General features: G+C 40.5%; 1 long non-coding RNA gene across 3 annotated transcripts in view; it reads right to left on the reverse strand.

Moving 5' to 3' along the window:
- LOC137648201 (uncharacterized) overlaps positions 1-15,357 on the reverse strand; it is a 378,025-nt gene continuing 362,668 nt past the window's right edge. For 2 of the 3 annotated variants that reach the window (XR_011045594.1, XR_011045595.1), the window contains exons 2-4: positions 10,388-10,663; positions 6,139-7,687; positions 1-203 (exon numbers count right to left, since the gene is read on the reverse strand). This is a non-coding gene — a long non-coding RNA (uncharacterized lncRNA). The remainder of the gene's footprint in view (positions 204-6,138; positions 7,688-10,387; positions 10,664-15,357) is intronic. The other variant, XR_011045593.1, reaches the window with a different exon arrangement.

Below are 15,357 nucleotides of genomic sequence, written 5' to 3' on the forward strand. Positions count from 1 at the left end.
GCAAATGTATACTAGCAATTAGGCCGTTTTGCTGAAAAGCCCCTCCAAGGTCAAATCCTTGACTGCTTCTTATATAACTTCTGCCGCCTGCCGTTCCTGTCTCCCTATTATTTGTAGTGGCAACCCTAGCTCTTATTGTCCCAGAGATACTTGTACAGTGCCTGAGATATCTCCAATATCCATTTCTGATCTTGATTGCCTTGCTAAAAAAAAAAAAACTCCTCTTTATAAAAAAGATCATCTTTGAATAGAAATATCATAGTTTTGAATATCAATTCAATTGAATATGTTACAACATATTCACACTTAATCTTCTGATAGGTTGAACAACATCATAGAAGAAAGTTAGTTGTACAGGTTAGAATGTGGGTATATCCGAGGTCCAAAGGACCAATGCAAAGACCATTTGGTAGTGCCAACAGTGCACAGTGAGAGGTGCACTGGTGGCACTAACTATCTTTGTGGATATGAGGTTTGTATCATTCCAAAAACGTATGCCTTAGAATTTACAACAGAAACTAGAAACTTTGTACAAGAAGCTAAACAACGAGAATAGAATCATCATTGCATATACACATTTAAGAGGTAACACCGTACATAGTAATATATAATTTGAATATTTGACTGCATTCAACAAACATTCAGCGTTTGCATATTACGTTTGTTAGTTTTAATGTAGCATCTAAGCTAAGTCTAGTTTGGAACTAGAGTTCCAAAAATAATGACTTTTTGTTTTTGGTTGCTGAGAACAATACAGTAGTCAATTGTGAAATTAAAGTGGATCAAGTTTAGGGAATAGGATTTACAGTTTATGGTCATTCTAATGAAGTACCCTCACAAATACTACATTACTTCAATGGGAGATGACTGAAGACTTAATCAAGAAGGGATGATTTAGGGAAGTGGCAAGGGGGTTTTTCCCCAGGAGGTAAATAGTCTGTCGGTTTAGGACTGTCGAACTACAGCATAATTCGTAAGAGATTAAACCGACATTATTACAGCATATGTCTTCGTTAAAAGGGGGAATATATGAGACAGATTACATTAGATAAATGAATTTGGATAACATAGCCTGACACTGGTACCATTTACAATTGAGATTTAACTGGGGAACCTGCATTTTCACTAGTTAGCAGAGTTTAGGTGGAGCTGGGGGAGGGAGGGGAGTGACTGCTCCTCGCACTCTAGTTTTGGGGTCTCTGAATGTGCCTGGATATAGTACGATAGAGAGTAAAAGATGTGAGATTGAAAGTATGTTTAGGAATAGAAGGATGGATATATTGGCTTTGTGTGAGAAAAAGATAAAAAGGAAGGATGAAGTGAAGTTTGGTGAAATGATTGGTGGAGTATCTGGGGTTGAAGGAGGAAGGGCTTTACTGCTGAGCGAATGGATAAGTTAATTAGTGGAATGGAAGGAGATGTCATCTAGGTTAATATGGGTAAGGGTTAGGCTGGGATGGGAATGTTGGGCTTTTGTTAGTGTTTATGGCCCAGGTTTTGAGAAAAGTGAAAAGCGTAATGAATTCTGGAATGAAATAACTAGGTATGTAGAAGGACTGGGAAAAAGGAATTATGTAGTTGTCATGGGGGACTTAAATGCTAGAGTGGGTGCTGGAGAGGAAGGTATCATTAGAAAGTATGGTGTACCAGGGGAAAATGAGAGTGGTGAGAGATTGGTAGATATGTGATGAGCAAGAGCTGGTAATAAGTTGTAGTTTTTTTTTTTTTTAAAGAAAGATGATATGTATACATAGGTAAGGGTGGCAAATGGAAGAGTGGTAGAAAGGACATTAATGGATTATGTGTTGATAACTAGAAGAATGTTTGGAAGATTGAAATACTGGCACATGTTTAGGGGTATGGCTAGTAGTATGTCTGATAATTTTTTTGGTGGAAGGAAAATTAGTTGTAGCAGAAGACTGGGGGAATAGAGTTGGGGGATGTTGAAGAGAGGTAGTGAAGGTCAAAGAGTTAATAAAACCAGAGATAAAAAGGGAATACCAAGAAAGTTTGGAAATGGCATGTGGCATCGTGAAAGTGTGAGAAACGTAATTTAGAGGAGCAGTGGAAATTTGTAAAAGAAAATTTTGTTTGAATAGCAAGTCATGTGTGTGGCAAGAGGATTGTTGGAGGCAGCATGAGGAAGGGTAGTGAATGGTAGAATGAGATGGTAGAATGAGTTAGTAGAAATGAAGGGGAAAGAGGATAAGCGGGGATTTGAAGAATGGCTACAGAGTAATAGTGTAGAGAAGTATGAAAGATGTAGAGAGAAAACTTGGAAGTAAAGTAGCCGAGGCAAAGACGACGGCTGACTGGAGGTGGGGTCAAGGTTTGGGTCGTTCTTATAAAGAAACTAAGAGGTAGTTAGGAAAGAAGTGAAGAGAGTAAGGAAGGGTGGTACGAGAATTGAAGAGACAGTGACAGATGGAAATGGCAGATTGTTAAAGGGAGAGGAGGCAAGGAAAAGGTTGATGGAATATTTTGAAAGTTCACAGAAAATTGAGGATAATAGGGGGGCAGATATAATTGCTGTTACAGGTGTTGAGGTGCAAGTGATGAGAGAGGAGAATGAGAGAGAGAGAGAGATTACAAGAGAGGAAGAGAGGAGAGCACTAGAGTAGGAAAGGCACCAGGCATGGATGGTGTGAGGAGTGAGATGTTAAAGGAAGGGGGTGTGACTGTACTTGAATGGTTGGCGAGATTGTTTAATATGTAATCTATGTTGTCAATAGTGCCAGTAGACTGTGTATATGTGTGTGTGTATATTCTACTATATAAGGGTAAGGGAGATGTGCATGAATATTGTGATTTATGGGGTACTAGTTTGTTGAGTGTGGTTGGAAAAGTGTATGATAGAGCACTAATTAATAGGATTGAGGATAAGGCAGAGAATGCAGTCTTAGAAGTACAGGCTGGTTTCAGAAGAGGTATGGGTTATATGAATCAGATTTTTACAGTTAGGCAGGTATGTGAGAAATATTTAGCAAAAGGCAAGGAGGTGTATGTTGTGTTTATGGATCTGGAGAAAGTGTATGATAGAGTTTTCAGTTGAGTGAGGGTGAGACAGGATGTGTGATGCCACCATGTTTTTTTTTTTTTTTTTCTCGATTAAGTGGGGAGAGAGGTGACTTCTTGAGTGCTTGGTCGAGGATTGAATCTGATAGACGAGGGTGATCATGAATGGGAGGTAAATCAGTTGTTGTTTGCAGATGATACTGTACTGGTACCAGACCCTGAAAAGAAGCTTGGTCTATTAGTGACAGAGTTTGGAAGGGTATGTGCCAGAAGGCAGTGGAAAGTTAATGTGGGTAAGAGTAAGATTATGAGATGCACGAGAAGGATAGATGATGTGAGGTTGAATGTCATGTTGAAGGGAGATTTACTTGAGGAAGTAGATTAGTTAAAGTACTTGGGGGCTTATTGTCGCTGCAGATGGTGGAGTAGAAGTAGATCAGTTTAAGTACTTGGGGTCTGTTGTTGCAGCAAATGGTGGAGTGGAAGCAGATATATATCAGAGAGTGAATGAAGGATGCAAAGTGTTGGGGGCAGTGAAGGATGTGGTAAAGAATAGAGGGTTAGGTATGAATGTAAAGAGATTTCTGTATGGAAAAGTGATTGTACCAACTGTGATGTATAGATTGAAGTTGTGGAGAATGAAAGTGAGGGAGAGAGGGAAATTGAATGTGTTTGAGATGAAGTGTCTGAGGAGTATGGCTGGTATATCTCAATTAGATAGTGTTAGGAATGAAGTAGTGAGCGTGAGGATTGGTGTAAGAAATGATTTAGTAGTGAGGGTGAGAATTGGTGTAAGAAATGACTTAGCAGCTAGAGTGGATATGAATGTGTTGAGGTGGTATGGTCATGTTGAGAGAATGGAAAGTGGTTGTCTGCTATAGAAGGTGATGAATGCAAGAGTTGATAGGAGTAGTACAAGAGGAAGGCCAAGATTTGGGTGGATGGATGGAGTGAAGCAAGCTCTGGGTGATAGGAGGATAGATGTGAGAGAGGCAAGAAAGCATGCTAGAAATAGGAATGAATGGCGAGTGATTGTGATGTAGTTTTGGTAGGCCTTGTTGCTTCCTCTGGTTGCCTTGGTGACCACAGTGGTAGGGGCATTAGGGAATTCAGTGTATGAAACTACATTTCTGGAGGATACCGGGTGAGGGTGTGCTGTGGCACCCTAGCACTACCCGCCAAACTCGGCTGAATCCCTCATCAGGCTGGGAGGAGCGGAGAGAGTAAAGGTCCCTTTAGTTCCTTTGTTTGATCCTGGCTATCCCCTAAAATTGGGGAAAGTGTCTTGATAAAAAGATAAAGAGAGCAGATGGTAAGGTACTAGAGTGAATGACAGGTCAGATTTGGTAGCATGGACTCGGAGCAACCACACAAGCAGGTTAAATATAATCATAAGTCATAGTTTCTTGTTTTATTGAGATGCATATACTTCTCAATAACTATTTTATCGGAATTATGATTTAAATACCACATAAAAATCAGTATGTCAGCTGAAATTCTTTCACCAGTAAAAGCTCGCAGCAAACTCAGAGCTTCGTCATCACAGTATTACATTTAAGGATAACTTTTCACAGAACAGATAAGCCCATGAAAATTATGATAAAAACTTCTATTGGTAATAAACTTTTAGAATTATCTAGAAAACATATGTGAGCAATTAATTCTATATTCCTATGCCTTGAGGTAGGGGTGTAAGAATAATGTCTCTATCTGGCATGCATGTCGTAGAATGCCACTAAATGCGTAGTTGCTGCTTTGTAGTCTTGCATTTTAGCGAAAGGCTACGCCTCTGTTAATACATGAGGAGACTGCTTCCTTGCACTTGGACTATTTAGTCAAAGGTTAGGCCAACCGCCAGTAACTATGGTTGATGACTGCATGAAAACGCTATCGTAAAGACCCTCTGCCAAATTGTAAACCATATCTGAAGGTGCTTAAGGCAACCGACCCCTTAACGTAGAGATAACATTTAAGAAAAATAGAAATTCTATTCACAGACCTTTTTTGTGCGCCTTATTGCAGGTTTTAAAAGCTCTGTCAGCCCTCTCATAACAGTAAACCACCGCTAAGCTTCATCATTTGCAATATAGGTACACTGAATAACACGCAAAAAGAAAAGAAAAAAAAAACTCTTGGCAATTATAATGCAAAGTAGCTGAAAACTTTCGTTAAAGCTTTCAGCCAATCAGAACTGTTATTCAGTCTTCGACTTCAAGATCTCAAACGTGTAACCTTACAATGACATACTAAGTTCCCTCTTGAAATAACAAACTTTTAGTCTCTCAAGAAGAAACAAATGTCGTTCTCACATAATTTATAAGTGTGGATTTGATTTTTAGTATGGAGTACATATCAAAGTATATATATATGATAAAAAATGTAGGTCCTGCAACTTGGGACCCGATAAAAACTACTTGAAAGTTAAGTAAGGATGGTTTATTGAATAAAAATTACTCCTGGCAGGCTAAGGGACCTTGTATAATCAATTACGCTTCCAGTAGTATGAACGTCCAAATAAGTAGCAACATCAATCTAAAGAATAGGGACGAACTTTAATTTGTAATATACATGTAAAAGTTAACCCAATAAATAAAGATATCTTTTCTTTATGACAGCTTTAAACGTGGCACAACTTAAACTGTTTAATCTTGTTTAAGTATCCCCCCCCTCTCTCTCTCTCTCTCTCTCTCTCTCTCTCTCTCTCTCTCTCTCTCTCTCTCTCTCTCTCTCTCTCTCTCTCTCTCTCTCTCTCTCTCTCTCAACTTTTGATACTAAACGAATCCTTAGGAAGGAAAAACATTACTAGAATTAAATATCTCAGACAGATAAAGTGACGCAAAATCTGTCATCACAATAAACAAGAAATATTTTCACAACAATTACATTTGTATTTAGATATTTCCATTGATGATAAGATGGGTTAAAATGATGTCAAATCGTACCGTTGCATTAAAGAAATTCTAAATTGGATGAATAACACATATTTTTTCTTAAACTCCATATTATTTGTAAAGTCCTATCTATCGTAAAACACTGAAAATAAGATTTTTAATTTCTTCTTGAAAGACTTTATACCTTAAACCCTACTGAGATCAAGTACAAGTTTGTCAAACAAAAACTCACCTCTGCTTTTAAGATAGCGAAGATTTCAAGCAGGTGCAGATTTCAAGCAGAAGTAATGTAAACAATTAATTTCAGCATTAAAAAATATACGAGGTTCTTCATCTTCCAGGTATATTGTTGGGGGCCTTCCTGTCAGAAATCAATATTCATCTCCAGAGCACCATACTTCCAAGTGACTATTCTTTGTTTACCAGCTGCTGTTTGTAGTTTTCATGGATATTTCAATATAGATACCTTTTTCTGGCTTCCCTTGTTTAGAACGTAGAGTATCTCATTTTAAAAAGTATTTGTCTTGTATATTTTAAGACTATCATTTCTAATATTCTTGTATTGTACCTCCATTTGCTCATGCTCATTTATGCCCTCGTATTTTCAATGGTATGCATTTTCATATCTCTACCCATTTCATTTGTTTTATACCTCGTTGCTTGAATTAAAGAAACAGTACTTTTATGGCATATCAATTGTACCTTAACCTTAGCCATATTCATTTTTGTTAATTCTTTGAACATTTCACACGATTTCTAGCCCGTTTGAATAAACATATAACTTCACCTTATTTACACCACTGATCCTTCTCGCTCTTATATCCTACTACATTTACCCTTTATACACTGGTTTGACATTGACTTTCTCCATAAAATTTCACATTGACGAGGTACACGTAACTCATCATCACATATACCTATACGACTTCTCATTTATGAAGGGCATTTTCAAAGGCAACGATTACTTCTTTTGGTCTTCATTTCCTTGTAGCAGCTCTTTTGAAGTCACTATCAACTCTTACTGACTGTGTAGCCAAAACATATTACCTTTGATTAATTCCATGGTATTCTCTTATTTTTCTTCTAGGATATTTTCCATTATGATCTATGGGTTTTCTTTTGTTCTTCGTCAAATATATTGGTTATATTTGAATTCATATTCATAATATGATTCATTATAGCTGGTAATTTTTTTCTTTGGAAATATTCCACATGTAACTGTCGACCTTCTGTCTACTATATACTGTACATTTAACTAGAATTCCATAAAAAAACAGTTTTAATTCTTTTAACATATTCACGATAAATAGAAATTAGAAGTTTTATTACATTTTACCTTCAATTTGTTATTTTGTCTGCTTATTGGATACTACTGATTTTGGAATTTTATTTACACATTTCCTTACTTGTGGGTTCTTTCTTTTTATTTACTAAAGTTATGTTATTCTTATATTTTTCCTTAACGGAGTGAAATTCAACAAACATCATGTCCGTCGTATCTCCATATGATAGATATCTAACTTCAGCATTTTTTAGTCAATTGAGATTTCATAATAAGCTTCACATTAACATAAAATCCACCTTTTGATCTATTTCACACAATTGTTATTTTATCGACGGAATTATTTTCATCTCGATTTTTTTCCAAGTGTTGTTTTGTAATTATATTTTATATTCCTTTTTATGATTTATTTTTTATTTTTTTCTTTAACATCCTCGATTACCAGATGTTTTTTCCATTACTTCGAGACAAGGCGCCACTCAACCCTCAACCATGGGATCTGTGAAAAAAACAGAATGTTAGGGATAAATACCATGTTGAGAGAGAGAGAGAGAGAGAGAGAGAGAGAGAGAGAGAGAGAGAGAGAGAGAGAGAGAGTTTCTTAATGATACAGTAAGTCCATGTAACTGTTAACCCAACGTCCTATGCAAACCAAGTCAAAGAAGTCTTATTTAAAGCAAATCGGTCGAGAGAAACAATGGTAACCTTTACTGTTGGCTTACTGTTGGATTGTTTAGTTAAAGGTAAGGCCCATTGCCATTAGCTGTGGTTAGTAACTAGAAGGGTATGCGATCGTAAAAACCCCATCAGATAACCGACCCGTAAATGTAGGGATAACGATGGGAAAGAATGGGTAAAAGAAATAAGAATAACTGAAGATAATTGGGCTATCGATTGTTGTAAATATACTGTGTTGAAGATCAATAACTGATAATAATAATAATAATAATAATAATAATAATAATAATAATAATAATAATAATAATAATAATAATAATAATAATAATAATAATAATAGGTTTTATTGAAAGTGATTGCTGCCTCAGTAGCATTAATTTTCTAATTAACTTTTTCTATTTTTTTATTATCTTTTTCTCTTCATTGCTACAATCCGCCAATAACTGCGAAAGGGACATATTTTCATTGGGAAGGTGATGGAGACCATATCATTCACAACTCATCTTTAACATATCACTACATACTACGAAAGTACAGATAATAACTACAAAGTATGAAACACTATCACCCTATCTGTGTTCACAAAGTAATGGTCATTATCGTACAAAAATAAATCTCAAATTACGTGGGATTAAGTATAACAGTTGAGGGATGTATTATACTTAATTCCACGTATTTTGAAATTTATTTTTTGTACATGAGTCACCATTACTTTGTGCACACTGACATTGTGGTAGTGTTTCATACTTTGTACTTATTATCTGTACTTTCGTAGTATGTATTACTTTACTTTTACTTTTAGGGGTTTATTTTTCACCCTCCATCAGACACTAAGATTCCGTTCAGGCGGGCCTTGGTGTGTGAAAAATAATTTCTTTCCAGTTAATATTTTGCTCTGTATCTTTTCAGTTATTCGCTAGCATTTGTATTCAGGCTTAATAGTTTTTAGATCACTATCATAACACCTTCCAAAGAGATGTCTACAGGTTTTTCTTGAAAGCTGCCAAATTTTTGCTATTCTTGACATCAAGTGGAAGGTCGTTGAAGTCTCGGTGCAGCATAACAAAAAGTTCTTCCTCCTATTGCATGATTCACATTAATTTCGTATAGTCTATATGGATCATCCGCATTTCTAATTCTTACAGCAGCGCTAGTAGCTTGGGGGTAGGGGACCAAGCAATCACGAAGATATTTAGGCTTATCACTTGTAAGTGCTTTGTGAGTCAACAAACAAATTTTAAATTCAATTATAGCCTTAACAGGTAACCAATGTAGATCGATCAGTGCAGGAGTTATTCTCTCCCAAGGTTTAATGCCTTTTATCAGTCTAGCCGCCCGGTTTTGCACATTTTGAAGCTTTCTTAGTAGTGTATTGGGCAATTTATAGTACAGAGAATTACAATAATCAAGCCTTGATATTACATGACTCATCACTAAAATAATTGTACTCCCCTCTGTTAAATATTTTCCAATAAATGCTATGTTTCTCAGGTGATAGTTACACACTTTCACTGTGTTCACTATTTGATCCATCATTGACAAATTACAATCTATCAGTATACCCAAATTTTTCACAACAGGCACAATCCTAACATCAGCGTCACCAATTTTTATACTTTGAAATAGCTCGTAATTCTTGAAAGCCACCTTTGTGCCCAAATGCATACATTCTGTTTTGTCATCATTTAATTTAAGCTTTTTCTTCTGCATCCATGTTTTTATTTCATTCATTATCTCATCAATTTTCTTCTTTGTATCTTGCATTGTTGAAATTGAAAGATAGAACTGAGTATTATCTGCATATAGTTTAAAGCCCACTTTTTGTTTTTTCAAGATGTGTGATAGCTCGATAGTATATATGTTGAACAAGATAGGGCCCAGAACACTACCCTGTGGTACACCTTTCATAAAAATTCTCTCACTGGATCGGCAGATGAATTGTGAATATGGTTTCCATCACCTTCCCAATGAAAATATGTCCTTTTCCCAGTTACTGGTAAATTGTGTCAATGAAGAGAAAAAGATAATAAGAACAATAGAAAAAGTTAATTACAAAATTAACGCCACTGAGGCAGCAATCACTTTAAAAAAAAAACTGCTTAAAAGAGGGTCGACTCCAGAAATAATAATAATAATAATAATAATAATAATAATAATAATAATAATAATAATAATAATAATAATAATAACAACAACAACAGCAATAAATGTCCAAATTCCCTATATTCATATGAAGAATTGATTCTCCTAAAGTTTGAGTACGAATGGTTTAATACAAAACAATCTAGAATTAATAGTAGGTTTCATTGAATTTCCTGCTTCATATAAATTGACACATTTGCATAGACCTAATGAAAGTTAATAATGATAAATTTGAAAGTGTATTATGTAAGGAAGCTATAACAATTCAACACAACCCTCTTACATCCAAAATTGAAAACAAAACTAGAGGCAGATTAATTCTTGTAGATGGAGCTGACTAACTATACAAAATAAACAAATATTAAAGATGGATACTAACATTTAAGCAGAAGGTTGAATATGTCTGCAACATCATGGCGTTCATTTTACTAATCTGGTAATACAAGGTCCAATAAGCCTTGGGGTCCAGTGTTAGTTTTCACAACTTGCTGAGCCTGTTTTACTCGGTACTTCTGGTGGCAGCACTTCCGCTGTGTCAGAGATGTTTGTCTTCCAGCCGAGCTGTCTCCTGTGTCCATTTTTTGTTGTTTTGTCTGTCTTGTCATAATTTCTTGTTGCTCACAGTGCTGTGTCCATTCAAGGAACTGGTCAAATGCTGAAAATGAATATATATTTAGATGGTAACATGGGTTTTATAAATTTTTATTCAATAGGTTATAATCTATTTCAACTTAATCTTAAGCCTATGAAACATGACAAATTCGTAGATAATATGTATTTTTCCTAACTATACAAACCTTAGCTATTTAATATGGGTTATTACTTCGGCGTAGCTGAAAGGACAAATGACGAGCCATTGGAATTTTAACGAGGGTTTACTACCCCACCGCTAGTTAGTGGGGGGTAGGGAGGGGTAGCTTGCTACCCCCCACCCCCACCCCTCACACACACCTGTGAATACTTCACTTTGCTTAGAGGTAGGACTTCAAGGGGGACAGGGCTGGCGGGCAAATTTGATTAGATAGGTAAGGTTTGAATAGTTAGGAAAAATACAAATTATCTACGAATTTTTCATTTGTTCTGTAACTGAAATACAAACCACGCTATTTGATATGGGTGACTCACCCCTTAGGAAGAGTGGTAAATCCCTGCCATACTGGCTTGGGCTTTGCCCGGGGACTCAATATTTGAGTATGTAAGTACTCAGGAAATAAGGAGTCCCTGCACCTCGCTAGCATTGCTGTGCAACTGCTGCGGCATACATAAGCTGTGTGTGAAGGTGAGTAGTATGACTTGTCCTAGGAAGTTGACATTGAGGTCTTCAGATGGAATTCTAGGCTAGGACTCTCCCAATACCACCTCGTCAGGGTATGGGGACGTAACAGTATTAACCTTAATACTAGGAATACAAGGAAGCATGGCTTACCTGTAGTGGTTTGAGGTCAGCTGTGCAGAGAACCCAGGATGCTGCTTTCTCCAAGGGAGGAGAGGATGAAGAAAAGAATAAGGGCCAGACAAACGTTTTCATTCATGCAGACTAAATCCGGGTAGCAATGCCCTCAACCTTCTGCTACCTGTCCATTAAGGAGTCTGAGGTTAGACAGGCTGTTGTGCAGCCACCACAGGGCCGATAGAGAACGTATCGAGTGTCCTGTGTGTCACGTCTTGCAGTTAGTGGGCTGTGAAGGTCGTCTGACGCTTCCACACCCCAGCGTCACTGAATAGTTCTTCTTGAAGGCCAGGGACATAGCTATGCCCCTGACATCATGTGGCCTAGGGCGACGTGACGGAGGAGGGTCAGGATTCAAGGCTATGTGTATTACCTTGCGAATCCAGGCTGAGATGGTATTCCTAGTGACCCTTCTCTTCGTTTTCCCAGTGCTCACAAACAAGGGTTGCACTTGGGGACGAACTTCAGCTGTTCTTTTAAGATACAACCTCAGACTCCTTACTGGGCACAGTAGGAGATGGTCTGGGTCACCTGTTACAGAACAAAGACTCGAAACCGGGAAAGAGTCGAACCGAGGGTCCGGCACTCCCGGATTCTGAGTCTTGGCAACAAACTCAGGGACGAACCTGAACGTTACCTCCCCACATCCCCTTGAATGGGCGATGTCGTATGAGAGACCATGAAGTTCGCCAACTCATTTGGCCGAAGGCAAAGCTAGCAGGAACACCGTCTTCCGAGTAAGGTGGCGATCTGAAGCCTGGCGTAATGGTTCGTAGGGAGGTCTCTTCAGAGACGTGAGAACTCGAACCACGTTCCATGGAGGAGGTCTCACTTCCGACTGAGGGCAGGTAAGTTCATAACACCGTATGAGTAGAGAAAGTTCCAGCGAGGAAGAAATGTCCACTCCTTTGAGCCTGAAGGCTAGACTTAAGGCTGAGCGATAGCCTTTCACTGCCGAGACTGAAAGGTGCATTTCTTCCCGCAAATACACGAAGAACTCCGCTATTGCTGGAATAGTGGGATCGAGTGGAGAGATACCCCTTCCACGACACCAACCACAGAAAACTTGCCACTTCGCCTGGTAGACCCCTGCGGATGACCTGCGCAGGTTTCCAGACATCCTATTCGCAACTTGCTGCGAAAATCCTCTCTCAGCGAGGAGGTGCTGGATAGTCTGCAGGCGTGAAGTCGAAGCGAAGCTACGGCTTTGTGGAAGATGTTGGCGTGTGGTTGTTTGAGTAGCTCGTAACGTGGAGGGAGTTCTCTCTGGAGCTCCGTAAGGAGTTGCAGAAGGTCCGGAAACCACTCTGCGTGAGGCCATAGCGGAGCTATCAAGGTCATCGAGAGGTTGACCGATATTCTGGTCTTGTTGAGCACCCTCCTCATCAGACAGAACGGGGGAAAGGCGTAAACAGCGATGTTGTCCCACCGTTGTTGGAAGGCATCTTACCAGAGAGCCTTGGGGTCCGGGACTGGGGAGGAGTACACCGGGAGCTTGAAGTTCAGTGCTGTAGCGAACAGATTCACAGTCGGGAAACCCCACAAAGTCAGGACTTTGTTGGCTACTTGAGGATCCAAAGACCATTCGGTACTCACTATCTGCGTTGCTCTGCTCAGACTGTCGGCGAGCACATTCCTCATGCCTGGAATGAAGCGAGCCGAAAGTGTGACCCAGTGGACTTCGGACCATCTCAGTATCTCTACTGCAAGATGGGATAGCTGTTCTGAGAAGGTAGCTCCCTGCTTGTTGATATAAGCCACCACTGTGGTGTTGTCGCTCATCACCACCACAGAGTGGCCCACCAGGACCTGATGGAACTTCCGAAGTGCCAGGAATATGGCCTTCATTTCTATCAGGTTTATGTGGAGGTGCTTTTCTGATTTTGATCACAGGCCGAGGTCCTGTGGTTCAGAACTTGGGCCCCCCACACTATCTTTGATGCGTCCGAAAACAACATCAAATCCGGGGGAAGGATGAGAAGATCCACTCCCTTTGTAGATTCTCGTCTGCCAAACACCACTGAAGGTCCGTCTGTTCCGCGGGACCCTTAGGGATCAGAGAGTCCGGGGAATCATGTCCTTGATTCCACTGAGACTTGAGTCGCCACTGGAGAGATCTCATTCTGATGCGACCATTGGGAACCAAACGGGCCAAGGAAGAGAGGTGGCCAAGGAAGAGAGGTGGCCGAGGAGACGTAACCACGCTTGGGCTGGAAGTTCTTCTCGTTTGAGGAAAGGCCTTGCGACCTTCCTCAGCCTTGCTATCCTGTCATCTGAAGGGAATGCTTTGTGGAGATTGGTGTCTATGACCATGCCTAGGTATACCAGTTTCTGAGAGGGCTGCAGAGAGGACTTCTCGAGATTTACCATGATCCCTAGATCCTGGCAAAGTTCGAGGAGCTTGTCTCGGTGGCGAAGAAGGGTTGCCTCCGAGTCTGCTAGGATCAGCCAGTCATCTAGGTAACGGAGGAGACGGATATTGATCCTGTGAGCCCAAGATGATATCAGGGTGAATACTCTGGTGAACACTTGAGGAGCTGTGGAGAGACCAAAGCACAGCACCTTGAACTGGTAGATCTTGTTGTCTAGGCAAAATCTTAAGTACTTCCTCGAAGACAGGTGGACTGGGATCTGGAAGTACGAGTCCTTCAGGTCCAGTGTACACATGAAGTCTTGGGGTCTCACTGCAAGTCTGACCGTGTCTGCCTGTCCATGCTGAACGGTGTCTGTTTGACAAACCCGTTCAGGGTCGAGAGGTCGATGACTGGTCTCCAGCCTCCAGATGCCTTCTTTACAAGAAAGTGTCGATTGTAGAAGCCTGAGGACCCGTCTGCCACCTCTTGGAGAGCGTCCTTCTTCAACATGGTCTCGACTTCTGCCCAGAGGGCTTGCCACCTTACTGATCCCATGGTGAGGGAGCTCAATGACACTGGCTTTGCTGTCAAGGGAGGTAGAGATGATGTGAACGGGACGCGATATCCCTGACCGATTACGGATATCGTCCAGGTATCTGCCCTGAGTTAATGCCACCTTGTCGCGCAACTTTGTAGGCATCCCCCCACTGGTGGACATGCAGGGGGATTGCCAATCCTAGCGTTTACGGCCTCGGCCGCTCCCTCTACGATTTTTACCTCCCCTGGAGGACTTTCTGCCCTTCCTGTCCTTGATGGGAAAGGGCTTAGACACCTTTGGCTTTGCTGCTGTCGTCGTCTTTGCATTCTTAGCTGGACGGGGCTGTTAGGATGCTGGAGGTTTGTAGGGCCTCGATGTCAGGACCCTAGGGAGGAGGGAATCCTGGTTGGACTTCCTCCACCTCTCAGCAGCTAGCTCCACGTCCTTAGGCTCGAACAAACTCTTACCGAGTACAGAAGAGTGTCTGAGCCTGCTAATGTCGGAACTGGGGACCTTCTGGTGAAATCTCTCAGCAACTGCGTCTCGACGTTTCAGGATCGCATTGGCCAACAAGCTCAAAACTTGGTGGGCCAGAAACTCGATGGTCCGCCTGCCTGAGAGTAAGAATGTTTCCAGTGCCTTCCTGGTTCTTTCCTTGGACAGGTCCTTAGACCGCACTAGGATGCCCAGAGACCCCAACCAGATGTCAAGCCATGAGGTTGCCTGCATGGCACACTTCGCCACCTTCTCCTGGCTTAGGCTCTCAGTAGCAGAATACGAAACCTGCCGGTTGGAGTCTCTCTCTAGAGGGACTCCCCCAGTGAGTTCTTCCACAGAATGGTGAATGGGAAGACCCAAACAAGTCTCCTCTAAGATCTCGAAATACCTCCTCTGGTGGACTCGAGGAGGAGGGAGGAGCTTGTTACCGGCGCTGGATCTGTTGGAGGAGGCAAGCTCAGAGAGATGGCCTTCGACCTTGTCTCTGGCACTCTTCATCCCTTGTGACC

Source organism: Palaemon carinicauda, chromosome 1 (genome assembly GCF_036898095.1).
Source record: "Palaemon carinicauda isolate YSFRI2023 chromosome 1, ASM3689809v2, whole genome shotgun sequence".
Taxonomy (NCBI): Eukaryota; Metazoa; Arthropoda; class Malacostraca; order Decapoda; family Palaemonidae; genus Palaemon; species Palaemon carinicauda.